The sequence below is a fragment of the Dicentrarchus labrax genome, unplaced genomic scaffold (assembly GCF_905237075.1).
Source record: "Dicentrarchus labrax unplaced genomic scaffold, dlabrax2021, whole genome shotgun sequence".
Lineage (NCBI taxonomy): Eukaryota > Metazoa > Chordata > Actinopteri > Moronidae > Dicentrarchus > Dicentrarchus labrax.
The window spans coordinates 5,462,324-5,489,869 of record NW_026136708.1 but is presented as its reverse complement, the minus strand read 5'-3'; the positions used below and the strand labels follow the sequence as shown (position 1 = coordinate 5,489,869).

Here is a 27,546-nt window from a genome sequence, read left to right as displayed (position 1 = left end):
AAACAGACAGCTAAAAATATAATTATACTGTCAAACACTGCTATGCTACACTGTTTAATCCTTTGCCACACTGATGCCATTGCTTGTCTTTTCCTATAAAGCGTCGTAATTTAATATTCTTATTCCGTGCCTTAATATACACTTCTTACCTCTGGTTAATTCATCATCATCAAAATGTTTTTTTTTTTTTTTTCAGGTTATTTATTCTAGTAACAATCACAGTATTAGCCTTGGCAAGCTTTGCTGTAACTCAATGCTTTATGGTATTAAAGCCTGGCAGGGTTCATTTGCTCTTATTTTGGAATATTGCTCACAAGTTGAAATAAAACTCCTCACAACAACATGCCCCGCAGACACACAGATGCAGATGAGGCTGCTGGATTTTTTTTTTGTCTTTCCTTTTCCGTCACGTGTTGACAGCGTTTGTACTTTATCTTTTGTTTACAAGATCCTCCAGTGTTGCTCACCATGTCGTGAAAAACATAAATGAGATTTCGCTAAATAGCATTTTTGCCCCATATGGTTTTGCTGAGGCAGTAGCCCCTTTAAAACAATCTGTGGTTCCATCTGGTCACTGTGGTTTCTGCCCCTTGCCGGTTTGTCCCCCCCCTTTGCTTTCACTTACTGCCGCAGCATGCCGCCACAGTTAGAGAACAGTCTCACAAAACATCCTAAGGGTGTCTCTAGGTGGACGCCTACACAAGAATCACCGCTCCTCTCGGGGTGCTTCTGGGACTCCTGACGAATCGGAGCGCATTGCTCAGCCTTTACTGGCCCTCGTCTTTTAGACCCATGACGGGAGAGAACAAAGAGGCTCAGAGGAAAGAGAGCCAGCGAGGGAGGAAGAGAGAGGGAAAATAGTGGGGATGATTTTGGTGTGAGCAATAATGTGAGGCCTATCGATTCGGTAAGGATCTGCTTTCATTGCTCATCCCTCACGGAGCAGCGGATCACTCTTCCTCTCTCGCTCAGGTGGCATGGGGCCCAACCCTGGCGCCTGCCACCCTGCCCAGATTAATTGAAGCATGCTGTTGTAAATGAATCACATATGGCTAATAACTCCCCACTTACCCCTCTGCAGCGCACGCAAGCATCACCTATCCTCGTTTGTGTTCTATTTCAGGAACAGACGACTTCACTCATGTCTAGTTCCTTGTGTTTTAAAGGAAGCGCTGCTCAACACAAAAAAAAAGAGAGAGGAAGGGGAAAAAGTGTAAAGGTAGCCAAGGTCAGGTGCTCATCGCTTTGGGTTCACTGTAAAATTCATGACTTTCCCTTTTGGTTTTTCATTTGTCTCTTCCCACAGTCCGCCCCTTGCTCTTAACTTGGCACAAAGCAGATTAATTGCGCTGTCGTACAAAAGGTAGGAATAAGGCAGCGCACCTGTCCCTGATGCCACCTTGCATTAAGATGAATGCGTCATAGCTTTGGTCTTTATTAGTTATTTATAAGACCCACTGCCCAGAATAACAGCACTAAAAGAAGAGGACAGAGTGAACAGTCGCCAGCGGTGTTTTTGGCACCGACGCTCAAGAAGGAAGTAAAATGAAAGAGTGATAAATGTTGACCAAAGTGACAGTAACAACAATGTCCTGCCAGGCAGCTCCATGCGGTTTTATGTCAACACTGCACGGTTGTCATGTGAACATCATGCACAGTCGAAGCAGTGTGAGCAACACGCACAATTTGTTTGTCTTAATACATCTTGACATAAGTTGTTGTAACCCTTCAATGGTCCCACACAGAAAAAAAGCCAAAGCATTGGTTTTTGCATTTAAGTAATCACATCTCTTTTTATGGACAAGGGACATTTCCAAAGCAATACAAACTTCACATACAGCCTATGATTTTTCTTTAATAAAGAAATTAAAAAATTGTATAAAAAGGAACAAAGGACCACCCCTAGTTATGAGCATGAGCATTTTCACAACTGTTACTGTGCTTACATTTTTTGCTTTGTTGATTGTTCATGTTGGATTTACCTGATTAGTCTGTGTAATACTATTGAAAACATCTGAGAAATCATACTGTTATAGTAACTGTATTCCATTCAAATATTCTATTTTGGTCAAACAAAAAAGTCCAAATAAATATTACAACTTAAATCATTCTGCTCAGTAAGCTCTTTGACACTGAAGTAATTCAAACCAAGACTAAAAGAGTTGTTTACCATGTTCGCTCTCTCAGTTTAGCATATAAGCACACCAACATTTTCTAAATTAGCACTACAAACACAAGTACAGCCGAGGCTGATGGGAATACCATTAGTTTTTTAGATATGTTGTCATAAACCAAAGTATTGGATGAGGAAAAGTCAGTGGATCTTGGAAATCCATCCAATAATTTGTGAAATATTTTGGTCTGGACCAACTGACAGACCGACACAGGAATCCATAGAGCCATGGATATAAAAATAAAGTTTGCTATAAATCAGAATTAGTAAACACAGTACAAGAAAAATAGAAATAAAGATGTAAGCAAGTAAGTACTTCAGTCCAGAAGCATAAATTGACAATGACAATGGGACAATGTGTACCATATGATGTTATTCAAATGAAGAATGTACAGTTGTGAAAGTTCGCAGTATGAAGTATAAAGAATAGTTGCAATGTGCAAGATATAGTCCAAGAGATGTGCATTCAAATCAGGTGAATAAGTACTTTACTACATAATGTAAATGTGTAGTGTAGGAGTGCAAGGCTCACATTAAGTAAGCCACCTGAAAAGGTAACTTTTCAACCAGAATAACACGACTCAAAATGCCCTCATCCTAAGCATTAAAGGAGGAGCAGAGTGGACTGTGTACCAGTCGTGGGATTATTCAGCTCCTGTCAAATGAGGTTTTGGAGCTCTGCAACACAGGAGGCGTTTACAGGCTATGAGCTAATATCGGAACTGACTCAAGATGTCTGATAGCTAACGGCCTTTCACAAAGCCACAGTGCCCCTCTTATCATCAGATTGATCAGGGTGCATTCACTAACTTGGCAGAGCCTCTGATTGCATGGTTAGAAATTCAAGTGGTAGATGTATCAGGTTTGATATGAATATTATGCGGTTTGCCCATGGGGACAATTCCATTTGTAAGACCTACCCAGTTTTTTGTCTGAACCCTTTTGGATTGTCACTTTGCATTTACTTTAAGAGGTAAAGCTTTTAAACAATCGTAATAATGGAAAGCATGCTTTGGTGGTGACACCGCTGTGATCTGTATCAAAGCCATCTGGAAAGTAGAAGTCCCAGCCCGCGTTCGGGCTCTTTAAATCCCGTTTCTTGAATTTCCACATTACATCCTGTGTTTAGGGGGCTAGTCAGTGAATCAGTTCATGCAAATGTTCTATGCGATTGCACTTCAAACGGCTCGGGGATGATGACGTTAAATTTAGATGCAGTAAACTAAACCCTTGTCTATCATTGTGGTTGTGTTCATCCCCAAACGCCCTCACATTTCCTGATCTGTCGACAAAAACAGATGTTAACAACACCGTCCTGTAGGAGCCTTACTTGGGAATGCAGTGACCTGCTTTTTATTAAATACAATCTTGATGTATACAATGCTCACTCTAAATGCTGTGATTCGGCTCCCAGCATGCACTGCCCACATGCATTTGTCACGCTGAGCCACTTGTTGGACCCACCGTTGTGATTAATTGTGTAGTTCTGCACAGATTTAGCTTGATGTCGGAGAACGAGTGTGCGGCCTGGCTCCAGAATATCCACCGTGATCTGCAATGGTTAAATAACTAAGATGAGAGTCAGAGCAGGCACAGACGTTGGAACGATGGGGTCTGTAGGTGTTTAACCTGCACGCTAAACCTCTTTGTTCTGCGCCAAACCTTCATCCAGACACTTTTATTTGACAATAAGATGCGCCCCGCAACAGCCGATTGGAGCTGATGTCCCTATGCAGCAGCCAGGGGTGGTGATTATGACTGTCATAAAACAGCCTTGGCTCCATCTCCCTGGTGTATAAGGAGGAGGAAAACAATAGCGGGCACGTGTAAAAAAAAAAAAAAAGAAGACCAAGGGAATGGCAAAAATTCCCCCTCCTGTTATTTAAAACTGTTAAGGGCTAGCAGGTATTTCTCATGACTATCTGCTTTCCCCTGGGTATCGGGTATCTTCGGGGAGAGTCTCAAAATGCCTCTGAAAGGTAGTCGGAATGCAGAGACTGCACATGGAAGCATTTTAGACGACTGCAGAGCAGGCGGCCGCTGGAGAGATGTAAGACGAAACATTGCTCAACGTCCTATTCAATGTATCTCTTGGAAAGAGAGTGTTAACACATGTTCAGTTCCTGAGCTATCTAGCTCTGTGTGTGTGTGTGTGTGTGTGTCTGGGTGTGTGGGGGGGGGTTGCAGAATAGTAACTGCCGTGTCATAGCGGGGGTTGTGTAGAAATACGCCCCTGGGACTTCTGCGCTGGCTCAGGTCCAGCTCTACTGATACGTTAACAAGAAGAACTTGTTCTTATCAATGGGGTGCTTTATTCTTGCTGTACACACACACACACACACACACACACACAGAGAGAGAGAGGGAGAAACATCAACAGACACACAGACGAGGGACAGACACAGAAATGCAAACATCAAAGATGCCAATAAACTCACAGACAGACACACGTACACACAATTGACTAACAGACAAACACACAAATGCAAACAAGAACACACACAGTGACCGATGGGCTTGCAGACAGAGGAGCACATAAACCAGTGTCAGAGGCCTATAAACACACACACAGCCTACAAGGTACAAAAGCAGTGCTGACATCAGGAATGTCCCTCCAGATCTTCATCGCAGCACCTCTCACACACACACACACACACACACACACACACAAACACTCCCCGCTTGTTATTATTTCTAGTAGGAGGAAACTGAATCTTTCTATCAGGAGGAATTATTCAAAAAAAGACAAGAGAGAGAGGGAGAGAGCGGGGGAGGAGAGAAGGAGATGGGGGAGATTTATGTGTGTTTGTGTAGGTATGGGAGTGCCCCAGTGGTATAGTGGTGTCTTGTTAGGTGGGTGTACAGTGTATGTGAGCCCCCCCACCCCGCAACTCCATAAATTCCTACTGTAGTTTTAACACCACAGAATGACTTCCCAAACAATTCTATTTATTATTCCTTGTTAATTACATCATCACATACTAAAACACAAGGAAATAATAATTGGTAAATTATAAATGCTTGTGGCATAGCTTCTCCCTGCCTACATGCACACAGCAGCTCAAAGAATCCATTTTTTGCTGTTGATCCCAGCGCTATCATCAGTGCAAAAACAAGACTTTGGTCATATTGATACTTAAGGTATTGATCAGCCCACCCCTAGTTTCCACAGGCTAAAACACAGAGAATGCTTGTTAGGACAGCTTGAATCTCAGCACCTGTTGAGATAACAGCAGTCTGAATATCATTGATCGAGAACACTTATGACCCCCCCGACCGGGTAACGTTACGTTATCGTCTGCCTCTGGACATGCTTGTGAGTGTCGTCTGTCATTGTTGTGGTTGCAGTTCTTCTTTAAGACAAATGTTTAAAGGTTGTGATCGTGCACAATTACCTAGCAACTATATCTGTTCATTTAAAGAATATTTAAACCCCAAAAAGTATGTATATGGGTATTTACTAGTGTTGTTGACTGATTAGGTCCAAATCTGGAAATTATCTCAATTCATCATATTTTCGTAGTATATGATGAGTATATGATTAGTATGGTATTTTGGTCACTTTAAAAATGTAATCTGATACAGTTACTAATTATCTGTTAAAAAATGTAGCCTGTAACCTAATCCAGGTATCACAATATACAATACTTGATTACTCTGTTACTTTTGGATTAACTCAACACCAAATAGGCAAATAAAGATAAGACAAGAGAACAATGTAACCTTTGAAAAGAAGATGGAAATAGAAAGATGTGTCCTCTGCTCATGTATTTAAAAAGAAAACAAACTGATGGATTTTATAATTGTAATTCTGCTAAATAATCATAATTATGTATTAAATGTAATCTGATTGTGTCTTTTTTCTGCAGCTGTCATGGACTACAACTACCCTTTTTTTGTATCCTAATTACATAACTCATAATTTAACATGTTGTATCTGTTACTCCCCAAGCCTGTGCGTATATCTGGCTATTTTAGGTATGTAGTAAATCCTGGAGGTGGGTACACAAGGTGGATGAGAGGGGCAAATTTAGGAGAAAGGAAAAGAGGCTGAGAAACCAGAAAGTCTGAGATCACTGATCGTGATGGTCGATAGGAGTAATGGGAGTAAAAGCAAGAGGATAGCTCCGTCACCTCCTTGGCTGCAGCTTCTGTCGACCACAGGGTGAACACGGTGCGGTGCCCAGACGTATACCCTACCCTGCTAACCTCTCAATACGGCCTACCTAAATGAAAAGGCTTTTTGACAGAGTTTAATTACAGACAGCATTAGGTACTGGTCTCTATTTCTTCCCTTTCTTGTGTTTCTCTTCCTTTCTCCACTGCAGACCTCTCATACCTCCTCCTCCACAGCAATTAGCCCTCTCTCACTCGTGGCAACAAAAAGCTCTGAGTGTGGTGCACATACAGTACAGACACACATATATCCAGTAAAATGCAGCTCCAATTCTCAAGTAGTACCAAGGCCAAGTGCCGCATTACTCATCCTCTGTATCACGTGGCTAAACAAAGAGTACAGGCCAGTGTGGAGGCGTGGTGTTAAGACACCCCCCCCCCCAACATGCCATTATTGCTGCAAAAGTCTAAAACCTCTGCCCTCTGTGTGCCACAGTCAGAAGCCATTGCTGTCTGTTCTGCTGCTTTTTGCCTTTCACACACCGGAAGTCACGAGATCCTGTCGTAGTCAGAAATCCATTAAAAGCAGCTTGAAGAACATAAAGCATACGACTGCCTTGACTAACACACTCCATCATTTTCAAACAACACGTGTATTGTACTTCTCTCCTCATGTGACTTAATCATGCAGCTCATTATCGTGTTTAATGAGGACTATTTTCACTTCTGCCATTACTGAGCACTTTTACGACACACACAGTTTCAGTACTTCTAGCTGGGGTAAAATGGAACGTTAAGTGGGAGGCAATTACACGCAGTTTCTGCATTATCCAGTTCCAGTTCTATTGTTGCAACATGGATGTGGGTTTGATATGATTGCAAGCGTAGTAAATGTGGTATTATAAAGTCACGTAAGAACAATAATACATGTGTTACTGTAAATGATGGATTAAATTAGACTTTCATTGCAACAATATCCGATTTTGAACAGGAGCCTGCTTTCTGGGAGGGGTTTTTACTGGGGTGCGCAACTGATTTATAACGTAAACTTAATTCACGCTTGAAGTTCTAGACAAAAGACGATATTGGTCACACCAATGTCCGCATTTATCCCTCTGTGGCAGTACACATAATGGCAGAGAACTAGACAGAAATAGTGCACTCCTTTTCTGGCAAGGCTGCTGTGCTCATGGTAGAGCATAACAAAAGGCAGAAATATGGTTTTATATCTATGTGGAAAACTCTTTCAGGTAGCAAGTATTACCATGGTAACAAACCATCTCATTCAGACTTCAATCAATCAGACTTTATTTGTATAGCACTTTTCATACAAGAAAAATTTTACACAAAGTGCCCCCCCACACACACCCAATAAAACACTAAATTAAAACACAAGCTGAGGAAACTAGAAACACTGGAGGCAGGATTAGAAAAAAGATGAAGAGTAAGAAAAGGATTATACCAAATAAGTCAGATGTACAAAGTAATAAAACAGATGAATATGTAAACATAGATAAATAAATACACAAAGTAAATTATAATTAAAATGTATAAAAAGAAAAAGGGGAGAGTGTAAGTCTGTAGTTTGCTTTTAGTGTCAGCACTCTGCTGCCCTCAGGACAACATTTCTTCTTCTCTATAAAATCCTAATGTGTACAGTTTTGCCATATGACACATTCTGCTGTATTAATGAGTGCCGGGCAGTACTATTATGGAATAATTATCATTATGAATTAGCATTATTAGTTACAATAATGTAAAAATACTAATATGTCTACAATTTAGAATTCAGTAAAAACTTGTCCGCTCCATTACTATCATGTTAGCTAGCTAGCCTCAGACAACAAAAGGAGCAGTAACAAGAAATGTTCCTCCAAATGTATATAGTCCTATAGGCCTGCTGTGTCTTTCAGCTAGCTTGCTAACGTTAGCCACTGGACACTTTCAGCTAGCTTGCTAACGTTAGCCAGTAGCCACTTTAAGAAGATTAGCATTGTTAATCACCAATGGTGAAATTCTTGCTAACGTACATTCAAGAATCAGCTAGGCTAACATTAGCTGTCAACGGTCAGAAAATACCTCCGAACCGTACGCTAGCTGCTTGTTCAACTGTAACGTCTCCTTTTCTATTTCTGTATGTTAAATACCGCCAATGTATTGATGTATATGATGATTTCTGGCTGTGAAGGGTTTAGAGCGGTTTCAATGCGCCTTTGATGGATTAATGAAAGTAATGTAACTAGTAATGTGACACACTTGCTGTTTAATTCGTAAAATAATGTACTTTCTCACCGAATATGTTTTAATGAGTAACTTTTTTTTATGTAACACAACCCAGTTTCCGTTATTTTGCAGTTCTTCCTTTTAGGTCGGTTTCCTCTGAAGTACTGCTGAATTTATTAGATTCATAGTTCTCATTATGTGGGAGATATTTAAAGACTGAAGAGATTGATTCAGGGAAACAAAAGCGTTGCAACTGAGCTAAAATAATCGTGTTTATTGTAGTCTGAAAAATAATTGTTTTAATTTAATTCCCAAAACTATTATTGTGAACATAAAAAAAATATAATTGTAATGTTCAGCTCTCACATTAAGTCGAGTTTATTCTGCAGATGTTGCAGGTGTTGCCCTGCCTTGGTTTCCTTAGGGTCCTTTATTTTTAAATACACCTAAAATATTATTCCAACAGTATGGATCGCTGTGTGTTCACACTGTGCTGGGATTAAATACTACTGTGTACGGTAAAAAAACAAACAAATAATTAAACTGCCGACCTGATGTGGGTTTAAGTATATTTCCAATCGAGTTCTCTTCTCCATAGTCATTTAAGGCTTTTATGAAGGCAACTTGTCACTCCCCTAATGTCTGCAGTGCTTATGGGAAAAACTCCCCAAACTTTATTCTCCCTTGAAACAGTTTAGTGATCTCTGCAGCCGAGTCAATAAATAGGAACACATAACTTCTTTTTTTTTGCCCCCTCCGCTCAGCTCCCACAGCTCCCCTCCTCTGTGCACGATCCAATTTCAGCCAGACGGAGGTGATCCTTCCTCGGGGCTCGTTCAGCTGGAGGCCGCCGGGCCGTTTACACAGCGGACTGAGAATGAGGGATTTCTAATGACTCTGCACTCTGATAGTCTTCCAGTGGTGCCCAAGGTCTCTCGCCAAGGTCCTTCCAACTCGACACAACTACTCATCAACCAGTCACATAATTCTAGAGAATAGGCAGAGCGTGGGGGGCCCTCTGAGTCCAGGAAGCCCGGCCGCGACGAGTGTTAGCAGATGCTGATCTGATGTTTCTTTTTCTCCCTTTTACACTCGACTCATCTCTGGGAAAAAGTTTCACTCGACTGAGAACGTTGTAACATTTAACGTAAGGATGAGATGGGCGTCTTTCTCATTATCCATTATCATTCTTATTGGAACATTTTGAATGAAAATGGGTGATGTCCTGAGGTTTTGAGGAAAAATCGCTTATCAATCTACAAAGTTTTTACCTTGTTAATGTAATCCATGATTAATGAGTGCCGCATCAAAAATATGAATGGTCCCCTCTATAAGCTTTTTATTTGTTTTTCAGTGAGGTAAAGCAAGGTGGATGTCTTTAATCTGTGTAGAACTGAATCTCATTTTTCTAGTAATCATCAGCATTTAGCAGATTTACACACACACACACGCACACACACACAACTATTTTCTCCAGATGTTTCTCTGCATTTTGCACCTATAAATAAAACTGTATATAACATTTACTGTAAATTGGAACCCTTCCCTGCTTCTAATTTTCACTTGCAAGTTTTTGTCTTCTTTTCTTTCTCCCTTGTCTTCAGTACAAGTTTCTTCATTACTAACCCATCTGTTCTTTAAATTGCCAGCGAGGTTAACAGAGCAGAAGTTTTCATTTTGCACGCTGTTTTCAAAGTTTACCCTGGTTCATGTTTGGTTTGCTCTCCAAATCCAGAAGTAACAGCTATCAAAGTTATACTGCTGTTTTACATTGACAGCACTGTCTGTCGGAGAGATGTCTGATGGATTTTGATTGAATTTTGAGAACAATAATCATTACTTTTGTTGCTGTATTTTTAGTTTGGTAATATCTTTGAAGACAGCTACTGTTTTTGCCCAGCAGTACCGCCGAGATTACCTGTCAGTCAATCAAATGTGTCCAATCCTGTGACTCTTTGTTCCTTGGATTCTCTGTTGCTGACTTTTGAGCTTTTTATATATGAGTGTGTATTATTGTGTCTGTTCAATCATAGTTTGTGATCAGTTCTCAATTTGTCTGACTGTAACAAACTGCTGCTACTTCTGCTGGAAACTTAGTTACTCACTATAGAGTATACATATATATATTGTCTTACTCCTTTATATTGTGTAGCTGAACACTACAGTGCACTGTGGTGTAAACTTTTAGGAGGAATAATTGTACTACATTACTTTGAACTGTTGCAGAGTTTATTGTTATGACCTCAGATTATTTTTATAATTATCATTACATTTAGTCTTCCTTCAGAACTTACACTTAAACTGACACTTCAAAGAGTGTAAAATCTAATTCAGCTCTTCCCAGTCAGTGAACATTCACTGTTACTCCACCGGCCATCAGTTGACATCAACGGACATCTTTCAGTTTATGCACTTGAACTGACATTCATTTCTTTCAGGACTTCCACTTCAACTGACACCTCCAGCTCAATTTACCACCTACACTTTGATCAGTTCAACGCTTTTCAAAGCATGAATTTTAGCTGAATCTTTCAATCATTTCAGCACTTTTACCTCAGCTTTACTCAGGGCTTTCATTTCAATTGACATCTAAACTTCATTTAAACTCTAGCCTCTGTCAGCACTTTCATTTCAACTTCTATTTCAACTTCTTTCAGCATTTGCATTTCGACTGTGACTTCAACTTTTGTAGTGTCAACTGAAAAATATCATAGTATTACTTCAATAGTTTTTTTTTTTATTTGTCATTTGAATCATTTTAACATTATTAAGGTAGCAAATAATGCATATTTACATTGTTGATAAATCTGCTAAATATTCATCTGGTAAATCAATTAATTATTTTGTTCATAAAATATCAGAAAAAAGCAAAAAAAATATATAAATAAATAAAATAATTGCCAATTATAATTTTCCAGAGCCAAAATTACATATTGTTATGCTCATACTAATGTCCAACCAACAGTCCGAAATGCAAAAATATGAATTCTCTGTTAAAAAAGACAAAGAAAATCTGCAGATCCATTGATACTTATATTTAGTATTTGTTTGAACCAGCAAATGTTGGCATTTTTGCTTTAAATATGACTGAAATTATATTTTTAATAGTTTTCATTTTCTGTTTCATTTTCAAACGTACTCAAATTATTTTCCACCAACTATTAACTACTGCTCGTTCGCCCACCTAACTAGTTCCTACCTGCTGTGGTTTACCAGGGACAGTTATAAGTGTGACTGTAATGGGGCTAATAGCTAATGCACTAGGCCTTCTTGTCATACCATGTTTGCATCAGCAAAAGCAGCAAAAGCTCCCATGTTGTTCAAAACACAGTTAACGGCAAATGTCACAGATTTGAACATTAATTAAATGCTACAAGCCTCTGAGGGCGCACCGATGCCACTTTGGGCCACATTTCTGATGGCATCAGTGGTATGGAAGCTGCAGAAAAATGAGGGAGCTTAACAAAAAGGTCAATCCCACCATTTGTTTCCTTTAACCTACATTTCAATTCTGAAACGGGTTACCCTTCCAGGCCTATTACTGTCGCTGCAGGGGAAGTAGGTGTAAAGTGGCAACGCAAGGCCACGATCCTCGTCCGTGTGTCCCTGAATGAGCGTTAGGTATTAGGATGCAAGGGGGGGAAAAGGAGAGCACTTGACCCCTATTGTCTCTGTGTTTGGTCATATTTCCTTGTCACAGTCATGGGCTGAAGCACAAAGCATAACACCAGAGGCAGAAACACGCACTCACACAGAATGTCATTGCAATGTGGGTTCATCACCTCCATCAAGAATGCTGCAACTCATCCTTTCAGGAAGGGAGCGAAAAACACACACACACACACACACACACACACACACACACACACACACTCCCACACAGCTACATTTGTGTTTTTCACCAAGATGAGCATGTCTTAGCAGTGTGGCTCCTTTGACATTTAACCAAAGCAAAACAAAGTCCACTCATGAGTGCATTTTCAATACAAGAAAGAAAAAAATAATATAGTAAAACTATACCCGGGGCAAACAGAGTGTAAAGAGCCCCGTGATAATAACCACAGGGAGGATGGGAGCAGCAGAACAATACTTACTCACTGGCGATATCTGCGCCTGTAAATGAGGGCATTTTGTTGCAAATAATGATGCGGCTTTACACAGTTTACTGGCTAATTTAAAAGGGGGGACCATTCTGAAGTATGACCCAGCGCAAATTGAGTGGTTTTATCCCTCGTCTGAGCGCCGGTTTTAAAGAAACGGCCTCGCTAAACCGCTGTTACTTTTACACGTCTGGGTCCATTTATGTGAGCAGTCCCTGTTGTATAATTTCTCCCCCGTGTTAGCAATACTTGACCAGCTCCCTGCTCGCCCCCCTCTCCTCCCCTTTGTCCCCCGTCTCTTTCTTTCCTCGACACCATATGGAAGGCAGAGACGTGGCGTGTTTCGGAATGGAAAATTGATTATAAATAGACGATGTGAGGGATCCACGGTAATGATGGCGCAGAGTGCTCTGTCCCGCAGCACAATGTCACCACAAGCTATCAGCTGCCCCCTTTGCTGCGCTTTGATGCTGCCTAGTGCATATTCTGATGCTTTGACTCTGGTAAGTCTATATGCCTCCAGAGAGCTCGCCTGGGGGTCAACTAATGGGACCACTGCCATCCTCCCTCTTTGCTTTGGAAAAGCGGCAATTCCTCTTTTTTTTCTCCTTCTCTCTCTCTCTCTCCTTCTCTTTCCTGAGGACTTGGTTACAATAACTCTCACAAACCCAGATGGGCGACAAGCCGGGGCTCTGGCCATGTAAAGAGACGGAGAAAAAAGAAGTGTAAGTAAGCGGCCTGCACATTCAGAGCCAACACAAACTGACTCACACCTTGGAATCTTTCAATTTGCCTGTAATAAATTGCAGTAGGAAGCAATTGCGTCTCTGATGTGCTGAGGGAGTTGAAATTGAAACCCATGCAGGGACAGTGGCACACTCTCAAACAGAGCAGCGCCATATAGTCCTGCCTTTGACTAGCTGAAGAAATGGAAACAATGTACGATTCCTGAGCCTCTGTCTCTCTCACATCCTCGCACTTCCTCGGGGGCCACAGAAAATGTTTGTCAAACCAGCAGACACGGCTCTACATTAATGTGTCAAGTCACTACCTCAGCTCGCATTTTCTCACAATGAAAAATATAAAACTACAATTGACAGCAGCGGCAGCAGCAGCCTCAATTATGGAAGCAACACAACAGCTTTCACAGAGATATCGAGCTCCAGCATAAAACAGCCACAGGAAATCCGTACAATGTTTGAAATATATATATCTCCTTCAGTTATGTGACCTGGGTTAGTCGACATGGTGATACAGCCCTAAAGCGCTAACCCCCCCCCCCCCTTTTCCCCTCTGCTGCATTAGTGCCCAGCTGAGTGGCGGTCAGCTCTGTTTGCTCTAACTGTGGGTGGCATCGGCGACATGCATTAGTCCCCCTCTGCCCCCATGACGGAGGAGCAAAGATGGGAGCTCAATCGGAGCGCCGGGGGTCCAAGACGTCACTGGATAAAGGCCTCGCCTGAGCCACAAGTGGAAACGCAGGCCGAATCTAATAAGAGTCCAACCCGCAGCCATGTAGACTGTATCAAAACAAGGGCTCTGAATACGGACTTCTTTTTGCAGGTAATTTGGTCTCGGCTGGGCCTAAACTCATGTTATTCTGTTACATTCCCTCACGCTCCCTGTTCTGCGCGCCGTCTCGCTCCAGTTCATTGCTTTTACAAGAGAGAAAACAGACGTTTGCTGACCTTACAAATTACATTCTCGTACATCGATGTGTAGTCTGCGTGGACAGCTGATTGGGAATTAATAGTGCCGTCGGTGACATCTTGCTTTCCCCAGTCTTTGCTTTCTTACAGGATAAAAAAAAAACATCTTACGTGAAAAGCCCCAATGAAGGCTTGTTTTTAAATAAGAGGTAGGGAATGAGATTGGCAGGACGTTGTTTGCTCGGCGAGCGCGAGGGTATCAGATAACGCCGTGCGTGTTTTATTGGGTGACGGACAAATAAAGAATAGCAGTACAACGTGTGGGAAGACAGACACCGGTCTAAAAGCCTCCATTCATCCCTGAGTCATGTTTCACGGGGCTGCAGTGTCAGGTTGGACCCTAATCTCCTCCAGATGTCCTCGCAGGAAAACAACATCCCTGCTTGCGACACCACATAACAAGAACACAACACCAAACCTTGATAATGTAATTGATTTGCAAGTTTCCGTTGTAGCTGTTTTGACTCTGTATCCACATATTTACTCATGTATCCTCTCTGTTTGGTTTCTTCTATCCTTTACTTTCTAGTCTTGATCAAAAGTGTATCTCCTTCCACTCATCAGCTCTCCCTGTACGCCTGCCTGTTCCTGTTGGATGGGAAGAGCAATGGAAATATATGCATAACCCTCCGCTGACATGCCGTCTCGTTTGATGTGGGATTCTCAAACAGATGCCCCGTCTTTCCAGCGTTATTGGGGATATTAAAGTGCTGCGTGGCTCCGTCTCTCTGACTCCTTAATACAAACACACACACCGTCATTTGCAAAAGCCAATTCCATTTCCTGCTTTAGAAGCTAGCTTCACAGCCTTTCTCTGTTATTCGGAATGTAAATCAAAACTCAGTCCAGGAATAGGCTGAGGGTTGCTGCTGCAGTCAGGGTGGATTGCAAATAATGATCATTTTCATTATCTAGTAATCTAGGGTTATAAATCATTGAATCTATAAAAAGGTGACAAGCTCAGATCCAAAACAATAAGATATTTAATTTATATAAAACTAAATCTGTGAATGTTTCTGTGAGTACTTTGACGTTCTGGGAATGCTTATATGCTTTCTTGCTGAGAGTTGAAAAGGATAAATATGAAGCTACAGCCAGGAGCTGAATAGCTTAGCTTAGCATAAAGACTTGAAATGGGGAAATAGCAAGCCTGGCCATGGGCGTAAATATAGACCGTGCGGAAGTTCAACAAAGTGTTGGGTGGAGAACGGGCCCTTGCAACCGATGGAGAAGAAATATGCTTGTGTTCAATGATCTCACGCTAAATAAATAATGGTGCTATGCTATATGTGTTTTCTTTTTGGTAAAATAATCTGTAGCATTCTATAACAAAATAATGTGCTTATTTTAAATAAACAATGAAAACAGAAAAATAAACGATCCAATTAAATGAATAATTTCTCTTACTTTTCTTTTGTTGGTATTTTTACAGATGTGCAATGATGATTGCTGTTTGATGACAATACTATATAAACTGACTACCAGAAGTAAATTAGGTAAAGTAATTAAGTAGTGAAGTAAAGTTCATTAGGCTTATTTAATATGTGTTATGCTGTTTGTTTAATCCGTACTAAAACTGAAGCATAAAAGCAACATCTGTCAGGCACATAATCTCCTGTTCTTGTATGGACAAAAGCAGTGGTTCCCAACCTTGTTCCTTCAGGGACCCCGTTTCTATCATTGAGTAAACTGACGGCCCCTGACTAAGTGACATTTATGGATATTCCATATTATATTTAAAACTGTACAACTAACCCAAATAGTGAGCTCAGTAACTGCAAGAAGTTTGTGTAAAATGAGTGATTTGGATGAATCTTGAGCAGATTCATTCCTGTTTAGGGAACCTTTTGTGTTATTCTCTGTCATTCTCTGTATTATGTATTTGTATCATTTTTCATACAGACTTAATAGGCTACTTTTCTGACAAATTCAGTGTTTTCTTTTCCCTGACGCTTGCCCATTGTTCCATTAGACAATAAACGTAACAATTTAGGCCTACTGTTTATGCTTTTTACGTTTTCATGCCTTCAAATCAAGAAGACCTTGTGACCCCCTATGAAGCTTTGGTGATCCTTAGTAGGGATCCTGACCCCCAGGTTGAAACACTGGACTTGACAAACTCCAAATAATCAGTTCAAATAATCAGTTCATTTGCAAGTTTTAAACAGACAACAGGCAGATTTCGTTATCTTTGGATGGAGCCAGCCTGTTTCCCCCTGTCTGCAGTCGTTCTGCTAAGCTAACCAGCTGCTGGCGGTAGCTTCATGCTGTATTTAACACACAAACATGAGAGTGGTATTGATCTTCTCACCTAACTCTCAGCTACAGCACAAAGCAAATGGGAGTATTTCTTAAAATGCCAAGCTAATCCTTTGAGCAACGGATCCATTAAAAAATCCACTCGTTGTTTCACAGCACTAGCCGATTGATTCCTAACATTAAAACTGTCAAAACACAACATCTATCGTTTATGTGTTCAAACCTGGTAGACAGACTGAAAAACACCTGACACAACCGCAGCCGCGCTGTGATACATTTCAGAGGCTTCCAGTGTTTGAGTGGAGATGTATCTGTCCTTGTAAAACAAAACTATATATATAAATACAATTTACAAGCCAATTGAATATCTGGAGTTGAGTCTTGTAAACACTGAGGAAGAGGCAGAAGGAGGAGAAGAAGAAAAGATAAGCAGCTCTTGAAATATCTAGGCCAGTCAAACAGAGGTGTGGTCAGGGACGGACGGTGCGGCTCTCGCTGCAGGCCGGGTCTGTGAGAAGGTCATGTGAAAGTGGAATGTGGCTGAGCTGGATGCTTGCCAGAGGCTGTTAAGAAAGACTATTTTTCTCAAAACAAAGTGAAAACTGTACGCCACCTGGCAGATATTATTCCTCGCTGTTTCAATACAGTCCAGGTTATTTGAATAATTGGCTCTGGAAACATGTGACAATATCTTGCCACGAAGCAGAGATCTCAGATTTTTATTTTTTATTTTTGACTGTGTATTTGTTCAACAAAATTCAACAGACGTAATGAGAGACCAAGCTTTTGCATGCTGCATTACTGGACAAACAATTACCCAGCAATTACTGTGAAGCTTTTGAGATAGAGGGGAATGCATCACTCAGCAGGCAGCTGACAGCATGAGCTAACTCAGCAAGCGACATGCAAAATAGGAAAATAATGGTGTAGAATGCCAGAAGAGAAGATCGTCCTCAATAAACACAGAGACACAATTAAAAAGAAGGAGAAGGGAAGGGGAAAACACATTTATGTAGACAGGTGAATGGAACACACACAAAGACAAAGACATATATCCAAAGAGAAGTGAGTCTGCACACACATATTCAGACTCTCCAGTGAGGGCTGTCAGAGCCTGGCTGTCAACAGACACCTGTCTGACTGAGAACGGGACAGGCAGGGAAGCCTTAGCCTGGATAGGCATGTTCCAAACTGTTTTATTGAGAATGAATCATGTATCAGTTGGTATCAAAGCAGTACACATAAACAGAATGATTAAATCTCTTCCCATGTGAAAGGATTATTTCATTTCATGATATTATGCTGCAGGGTTTATAGTTGTTCAGAAAGTTTAATAAAGCAAAACTTTAAGGTGAGCAATAACAGGACGTCCTGGGACTTGCATAATATCTATATAGTGTATATCTTGGAAGTGTAGCTGGTCTAGTGTGTTGACTAGACCTTTGATCCAACCTGCATCACTGAGTCATAAGTTTGAGTATTGCAAGAGCGAAACTGACAGTGTCTGGTGGGGGAAGGTGTGAGAGGTGAGTAAAGAAAAGGGTTGAAGAGAGATACACAGGGGAGATAAAAGGCAAAACGAGAGAAATAGAGTATGAGTAAAAAGACAGGCACTAAATGTTATGTTCAGACTGGCAGCCTAAATCAGATTTTCAGCATATCAAGATAGGAATCAGATTGCCTTTATCAATGGATGGCAAGATCCATGTAGAAGTCATACTGTAGGTGGTTTGAAATCTGACTCAAATCAAATTTTGAGTGACTGAGCCGAGCCACTCAAATCAGATTTCAAGCTATCCTTTACGTCACTTGCAAAGCCTAACACAGAACATATGATGGTGACATCACATCTGGCTGTGACTACCGCACAGCGGTGGAAGAGTACTTGGACCTTAGGTAAACGTGTAAGTACAGCAATGTAAAAGTCCATTCAAAACCCTATTTACAGTAAGAAAAAGTACACACGTTTTATCAGCGAAATGTACTTCAAGTATCAAAAAGAACTGGTTCTGTAGTAAAATGTTCCCCGTAGCTGATATATATTATATATACCAATATTAGCTGTTAATACTGATGCATTAATGTGTAAGCAGTATGTTACTGTTGTAGAAGCTCAAGGTGAATAAGCTCAGGTTTAAAAAACATGTGAATGGATCGCTCATAGTGGAATATGGCGCGATACGAAGCTGAGAGATAACGGAGCTGCAGAGGACTGTTCACCTTCACACACACCTGCGTCGTTAGGTCAAGAGGAGGAGGAGGAGGAGGAGGAGGAGGAGGAATGGGGTTAGATGAATAAATTAGGCCTCAACCACATTTGTTGGAAATGTAAACACAGTTTTTGGCAGCTGAAATCCAAACGCACACCTCTTACTATGATGTCGTTCTGCCAGATACCCATGAGCTAACATATTGTAAAAATATTTTTACATTTTACAAGACAAGAAAAGTGATTTGGGATTTTGAAAAAAGGATATTTTATATAACACATAGTTAACATGTAACAAGAAATAAGTGAAAATGTGGAAAGGACACAGGCTTAGAACTTATGAAATGACAATGAAATTAGGTTTTCAGTGTTTTTAAAATGGGAACAAAATAACTGCAAAAAACAATGCTGTTAATGATTGCATCTAATTATAAAGGTGTTATTGGAAATTAGTAACAACTTTTATGTGTTTGTTTTAAAAGAGCAAATATTGTAACAGTTGGCAAACTACTCTATTTTGGGTAATTACTTCAACAGCAGTATAAAAAATAACACTGTGTCTTGGGTGGTTTCCTACCAATGGGTACTGGCTGAAGGCAACCCATTATTGCACTGGTTCTTTATTGAGCCAAATTGGGTTCATTTTGATCCAGTGACTATAAGTGTGCAGGAAGGAATACAAAAGTTCTGATACCTAAATTTGTATTAATTTCTATATTCATTCTTACTCTAACAAGAACAGTTATTTAAATATACCATCTTAAACGTTTAAAGAAGAGATCACTCTTTGCTGAAACTGCTAACAACTCATGGATGTCTGAAACATGGCAAGGAGCCCCATCCAGACAAAGCTTTTTTTTTTAAAGGCTGTGATCTGAATCTGAGAAGCAACTATATCTGTCACATAAAGGTAGTGGAATTAAAAATGTAATATTACCCTCTGAAACAGTACAAGATCTAGATCTAGTGTCTAGAGTACAGTACTTTCCACCGTCGCTGCCACATGAGACATGTCTGTGTGTGAGACAGTCTCCATTCTTCATCTAATCTGCAGCTTGCTGTTTTGGTTTCATTCTGGAAAAATGCTCCATTTGTTCCTGTATGTGCAGCAGTGTCGTTACCATAAAAGCTCAACCCGATAGGTTTACAATGCCTGAACACAAAATGCAACATCGCTTGTAAATGACAAAAAGGATCTCGGTCCTAAAGATTGGGCTTACGAGACAAATTGAGATTTTATGAAGTGTGAGCATAAAATTTAAGATAAGGGGGAAAGATGGGGGTAGAGGTGAGGGTGGCAGAATGCGTCAGCAGCCTGAAACCTCCCAAAAGTTCAGTGTGGTTGGAGCAGAAAATCAAGGAGCGGGGCTCTGTGTTGTGTGCTGTACGCCTGCTGGCAGCCTCTCTGGCTGGCATTCACCATTGCTTTTTTGGCTGCTTTCAGAGGGCTCCAAAGCAAACAAGGACGGCCCTGCTTACAGGCCGTAAAACTTGTGTGTCAGCCCACTCAATCATACACAGCACTGTACTTCTCAAAATGGCATGAAGTGTTTACATTTTCTATACAAGCTGATACAAAATATTGCATTTAAATATACAAAACAGTTGTTTCAAATTATGATGACAAATTAACTATTTATCAAACGGAAATATAAGTATTCTCACCTTTTTCGATACTGTGGCTGTACTGCATAATTTTCCAGTTTTCAAAATTAAAATAAATTTTTTTTTAAATAATTATTTGATATATTTGTGGAAACAGTGTCTAAGCTCCAGACCTCTGGGTGGGACGTGGCAGCTGGTTACTGACATTTGAGAGCAGGTGTTGCTAGGAGACGCGTTGCCGTGGTGTGCTACTGACAAAGATTGACAGAAGATGTGTTTGTCAGCACACGGTGTTGGTTGCCGTTAGTGATCTGTCCCTTTATGACATTAAAATATTTGGACCCACTGTGTTGGTAAGTCACTGTGGAAGCTAGCAAGCCAGGCTAACTAACAATGGAAGCAAGCCTACTCGAAGAGTCACTAGATAACGGTCAATTACATAGTACAAATAAAATAAAATAAATATAAAAAAAGTTATTTTATTTTAAATGTGATTTAAATTTGTAGTAAATCATTAGTCAGATAGTCGCAGAAATACCAAAACATCAAACTTCGTTCTGAAGCTACGCCTTGTTACCGGGGACGAAAGTAGCATTGGCAGGAGTGGAATGAAACGGAGGAAGAGGAGCGAGTTTGTAGTGAGTTCATTTGTAAGAAACTGTTAACATTATACATCATTCATCGTATCAATGAGATCAACTGCAAGTTTTTGTTTTAGTAAAGTTGGAAGTTATTAATTTTGCGTTTTGAACGAGACTTGTGTGATGTTATACTGTGTTGAAATAAACGTACTAAATGTTCAGTCTCATTGCTGGCTGTTCTGACACATTCAGAATCATCACTGCTTTTTCCATTGTCATTTAACAGGCGGCTGTTAAAATAAATGTATTTAAATATGGAAATTAATATCGTAAATCTGCTACGACTAGTCGACTATTGGCTTAATTTAATGACTACTAGTCGACTGGGAAAATGTTCAGTCGGGGGCAGCCCTAGTGAGCACAGTCTCATTCACATTTCTGTCTGGCTGCGGATTGGTCGACTGAAAGAGCAGATGCTCCACAGAGACAGCCACGATACAGCACGTCCACTGCTACATTTATCGCTAAGCGCTTCTTTGAACGAAAGTCCATGAAGGGGTCTTAAAAGTTGCCAAATCCAGCGGGAAAGTCAGTAAGTTGGCAACATTGGTCACAAAGAACTGTACAGAGTGCTCAGACTAAAGAGGAAACTAATCAGAGGCTAACAACATCGGCCCCCAGCAGGTGAACTGCCTGTGTGTCAATTGGAACGGAAGTGGTATTATGAACAAAAAAAATTTGCCCACCCACATTGCCATATTCAGAAACTCACAATTTCACAAAATAACAACGCAAACCCAAACAAACAGTATATTTCTTGTCAATAAATGAAGTCACATTTCAGTCACTTGCTACTTTTACAGTTAATTACAGTCTTCTACAATTCATATTATAAAACAAATTCTTTCAAAGTAGCCCAATTACATGCCAGTCTAATAATGTAATTTGATATTTACAGTGTGGGAGTCCCGGGGTCTTTCCTGGACAGAGGGGCACGCGAGCTAGATTTAAATGGCCGTAGTTGAGTGCTTATGGGCTTTCTTTGTCCCTAAGTGGTTTGAATTGCAGAGCGTTTTCAGAACATTGCTATTGCAGCAATCAAAGCTGTGATTTTCCTTTTATACCGCTCTGTAAAGAACAATCATACTAGCTGCCGGTCAATGTTGAGTGATTCATTTTAAAGAAAAAAATCATTTGTTACCTCTGATGAATCATTTGTTACCTTTGACGCACATTTACCATGACAGAGTGAATGGCAGTGTAATCCCAGAAGCTGAAGTATGGCAAATATAAGTAATTCTTTCCTCCCATGTTTAGCTCTGGTCGTCCTTCATGGGTCAAGGTTGTATTCTGAGGTGAATCTTTTTTCTGTCTGTCTCTGAATGACAGGGCTAGCGTAAACAGGCCGTGGATGGTCATGAGTGGGAGATTACGAGGGTTTGATGAAAACAGCTACTGCTGGGATTTATCACGGGTGGTGCTGAATGGCTGCATTCGACCTCCACACGTGTGACATACTTGTAGCGAGGTCACCGCGGCGGCTTCGTGCTTTTCACATCGGTCCGCGTGTTATTCAATTCACGTTGACTATAATCCAATGATTGGACTGCAAATGTCCAGGTATTATCTTTGGAAAATATACATTGCGACATTCTTTTCGAACCATTGAGTTATGTGTTTATTTTAAAGGAGGCAGGGAGAATTCAAGCCCTGCTGGCACAATGTAGGTTGACTTGCAGATGTATATATATAGGGCGGTTTTTTATAGACACTTAACTCCAATTAACCTTCATTCTCCTATTTGGCGTAATCACATTATCCTCTGGTATTCGGGTCTATTTTCCTTTCATCCGAGGGAGGCCGCGTCCTCCTGCGACATGCCCAGAGAACGGTGAGGCAGCGCAAGAACAAGCTTCCCCTTGTGCTGGATCTCTCAGTTGGCCAGAGAACCAGTCTATGGTCTACACTCTCTCTCTCTGTCTCCCCCTCCTCACCCTCGGATCTCTCTCAATGCTCTCCTCACGCTCCCCTTTTTAGAGCTTTCCTTCTGCTCCCTCGCTGCATATCTGAGCTCTGCCCTCGGGCCATGTCCAGCACCAGACAACGTCTGATTCATGCCTTCAGTTAGCTGCTGCGGTCAGCTGACTCTATAGTAATATGGGATTGGGCTTGTTGGAGGACTGATTCAATATCCCGCCAGGACGCTGATTAATTCCATTGTACTGTGAGTGTGCCTAAATAAGAAAGTAATTTAACAGTTTAATAATTAAAAGGAAATAGTTCTTCAAAAATATTGCTTTTTTATTCTTATAATGTCCTACTTTATTGTCTTTATAATTTAGTTCTAATACATTCCGACACATTGAGTCCTTCTTGTCGTCAAAATAATTATTCTGGCTACTAAATGTCTCTAAATGGACAGCTTGAGACAGAGGCTTGAATCTGTGCCTCTTTCTTCCCCCTGTGCTGTACAAAAACACATTCCAGCTGTCAAATATGCTCATTCATGTACTTCTATATAAAACTGTTTCTGACTACCTGCCTGTCCCCTAAAGCAATTATAGGTGAAAGAGCTCCTTTTCAGCGCTTGAACCCTCACGCTCCAGAAAGGTGCATGTTGAGCTGTCACCCGCACTGACACTTTAGTGACATATTTTTAGAAGTGCTGCATGAATGATGGTGCATGAAATTTGCAGTGATTTTGAAAGATTTGGAAATGTCACCTCAGTTTGGCTCATACTTTACACTTCTACTCCACAACATTTAAGAATTATCGTACTGCAGTGCATTTATTTGACAGCTTTGGCTACTAGTTACTTTACAGACTAAGATTCTATATGCAAAATATGAGATGGTGTTATAAAGACATTTTTTCCCCTTGTGGACTCATCTGACAATATTTATTATCAATTAATGAATTGTTTGGTCGCTCTGAGAACAGTGAAAAAGGTCCAGCACAATATTCCAGAGCCAACTGTGATGTCTTTATATGTCTCGTTGTGTCTGACTGATGGTCCAGAACCCAAAGATATTCCGTTTACGGTGATATAAAACAGAGAAAAGCAGCAAATCCTCCAAGTCGAGGGAAAAAAAGGTCTGTTCTGATTGAACTTGCAACTTGTAAGTATATAAAGTAAAAAAGCTCCACCTCAACCAGCTACAACACTAGCATTCTGCTTCCATACTATTACATCAGAAATGATAATGCAATACTATTAAATATAAAAAATATATATATTAACAGGGACCATTCTACCTTCATGATGAGTGCTTTTACTTTGGAAACTTTCAGAACATTTATCTGAGAATAGGTTCTCTGAAGTAACACTGCTATTTTTCAGCAAACAAGGGATCTGATATGATTTGGAGGGGTGCTGATCTTGAGTAAATGTACAATCAGTAACAAATAAGCAACCAGCTATATGCTGACTGCATAAGACATCAGCCAGTGAGTTGTAACGCAATGAAATCATATGTTGCCATAGAGATTACATGAAAACTAGTTAGCAGGTCCAACAGTTGAAACAATCAGGTAAAAGAAATGGTTAAATGGTTGAAACAGATTCTGCCACTGTGTAAGCAGAATGCAAACTTGACTGAATCGAGGACAATTTAATTGTACGCAGAAAAAAAAAACGACTGTAACAATATCCACTTTTATCTAGTGTTACTTAACATCCACTTTAAAAGTCATTTGAAATGAACACATTTGTAACATGATGGTTGGAGCTGATGAGGGGGTACTTGAGTTCATCTGACAGGGATGATCAGTGTTCCCACTCTTTTCAAGAATATTTTTCCAGTACATTTTCCAGGAGTGTTTCTTTTCACTTCAGGACAGCATTTGCTCACAGTCACGTTATGTACCAGTGGGCCTAGTACTGACTCTAACTCCTGCTTTTTACCTCCTTTTTTAATGATACTGAAGTGTCTCAGGTACTTTATGACGCCCAAAAGACCTCTGCAAGTCCGTTCACACTCTGGTGTGAGCAGTTAGACTGACTGACACAGCCAAAAGAAAAAGGGAGGGTTTGAAAAGTTTTTCTGTTCTGCTTCACGTCCGATTAACCCACTTTGAAGTGTCGTCCCGCACAGCTACCAACTGTTGAGTTTCAAACTAAATATCCAGGTTTATGTAGGCAATCTGAGAGAGGGGCTAAAATACAATTAACATTTTTCAAAGCAATATGGATTATTTCCAGGATATTTGGTCATTTTAATCAATTTTGAGGTGTTTCTATGGCAGGAAGAATAAAAAATTGTCAATTTTTCCAGGTTTTCCAGAACGTGTTGGAACCACTTTTAACTCACTATAACTCTGACCCTTGACTTCCTTGTGATGTATGTACAATTCAATTTGCACTGAACATTTGGAAAAGATATCAATTCAATAATTGGGCTGACACTGTTTGAAAATACTGTGAATTTACTAAGATCATTAAATAATAGAGGTTATATGTCAATGCTGGCGAGATTTGGGCTGTTATTCTCTATAAGTTGTAATGTTTACTCATTAATCACATCCACTGGCAGTCATGGTCTGGGACTTGGCGTGCTGCCGGTGTGTTAGGCAAAAACCTGTGAATAAAACAGCTTTGTAAATTAAGTGCATTCAGGGCAGCGTTCCCTGGCAAAAAAAAAAAAAAAAAAAGCTTTTGATCATGGAGATGTCATTATTTCCCAAGAAGTGTGGTGTGTTTACCTGTGAGGAGCAATGGAGCACTTCACACCCATTTAAATAATGAGACCATTGCAAAAGATGTTAGAGATAATTGTTACTGTTTCACCTCAGACATTTTTAAAGTTATTGCTGGAAACGCTCACAATTAATTTAAATTGCTTTCTGCTCTGAAAGGAAAAGCAGGTGGCAGATTTGAGAATGTAAGCTGGCCCTTACAGTGTTCTGAATTTTTAAAACAAACCCAGAGGATGTGAATGCACTCTTTTATTAGGCTTTTTTTCCCCTTTAAAATAATGTGTACTCAACCTTTTATTTAGTGTCTCCTGTAGGCCACCCATTAAAATCACTGCCGCTGTTTCAAACTTTGTTCTAAAGGGATTTGTCACCCCAAAGGTTGACAAGACAAGTGCACAAGGTCAGAGAGAGACACAGTGAACAACAGCCAGTGAACTAGAAAGAAACATGGCAGCCATGAATAATGCATGCATGAAAAGGTTTATCTAATGGCACTCTTAAAACTTTTAAAAGTTGATCTTTGCTTTCAACTGGAGACGCTCTCGGCTAGAAAGCCCCTTTCTCTAACTTACTGCAGTCATCCTCAGAACTCAGCTTGAGAGAAACCCTGATTGGTTTAATTATGTTTGCAGTGATTAAGCATCTTAATGGTACTCATCACAATATGAGACACGAATCACAATGATTCTGAGATGTCACATTTGGGGAACAGCTTTAGAAAAGATTTTTTTTCTGGAACAGATCAGTTATTTTTTCCCCACTTTTGAACACACAGACAAAGCCACACAATCCCCCAAACTATGCACACAAACACACACTGGCAGACAGTTTAAAGAGGGACACTTACCGTCTTTGGACACTTGGTGGTCATGGCAGGGTCAGAGAAGAACAGAGACGCAGACAGAGTGGAGAGCGCGACCTCACGGCATTACACTCACATCCCCGGCTCCCAGACACGAGGACGAGACCGACGGGGCTCGTTAACTTGAAAGCGCGGATGGAGGGCGGCGGGCTTGCTGGAGTGTGTCAAGAGGAAACTGCAGGCACCAGTCAGTCAGGCCGCTGAGAGACAGCGAGAGGGGGGAAAGCGAGACAGACAAAAGCTGAGAGAATTCAAAGACGCCAGCAATTTCTTCTTCCTCTTCCTCCTCGCTTTCTCTGGTGTAACTTAACCCCTTGAAGAGCCCAGAAGAGCGAGCAGACACACAGAACCAGTTCCAGACCTGTCCTGCACCAGCGGCTGCCTCTCTCTTTCTCTCTCCCCCCCCCTGCTTTTCCCTCAGTTTTTCTCTCCTCTCTGTGTTTTTTGGTATCATTTAACTCTTGATTCCGTGGCTCGGCGATGAGCTCACCGCGGGCTCAGGTTTCAGCTCCTTTACTGGAATGCAAGGGCAGTCGCACAGAGAGGCAGAGGTGCTGGGGAGGTCAAAGGCTACTGGGTAGTGTGTAGGAACAGGAGAGGAGAGGGGTGTCTGTCATCTGGGGGAGTTCCAGTGGAGGGGATATCTGAGGGGCCTGGAGTGCCGAGAACAAAACAGGAGTCGCAGGGGTCATGGGTTGCGGAAGTTGCGGGGCCAGGCTGCATTTGACAGCTCTGGAGGGTATGGACTTGAGGACACTGAGTACATTTACACGCTCAAATAGACAAACACACGGACAACCTCTCCTAAGTGCTAGATTTATTGCTCACTTAGAGACGAGGGTGTTTTCCTCAGGGGGAAAAAGCATCTTCTTTTTCTTTTGTTGAGCTGCTGTTTTCACATTTTAGCATCCTGGGTCAGAGATATGAATTATACAATTAAAACAGATACATAACTAATGAGGGTGACCACAATCACAGGAATACTAATGCTTTTATTTGCATAGTGCGCAGAC

At 40.8% G+C, this 27,546-nt stretch overlaps 1 protein-coding gene across 1 annotated transcript in view; it reads right to left on the bottom strand.

The window, feature by feature from the left end:
- The window catches only part of flrt2 (fibronectin leucine rich transmembrane protein 2), a 44,385-nt gene extending 17,439 nt beyond the window's left edge, over positions 1 to 26,946 (bottom strand). The window contains exon 1 of the mRNA XM_051408935.1: positions 26,519 to 26,946. The gene's annotated coding sequence lies outside the window, so the exon portion shown is untranslated. The remainder of the gene's footprint in view (positions 1 to 26,518) is intronic.
- Positions 26,947 to 27,546: the final 600 nt, after the last annotated feature.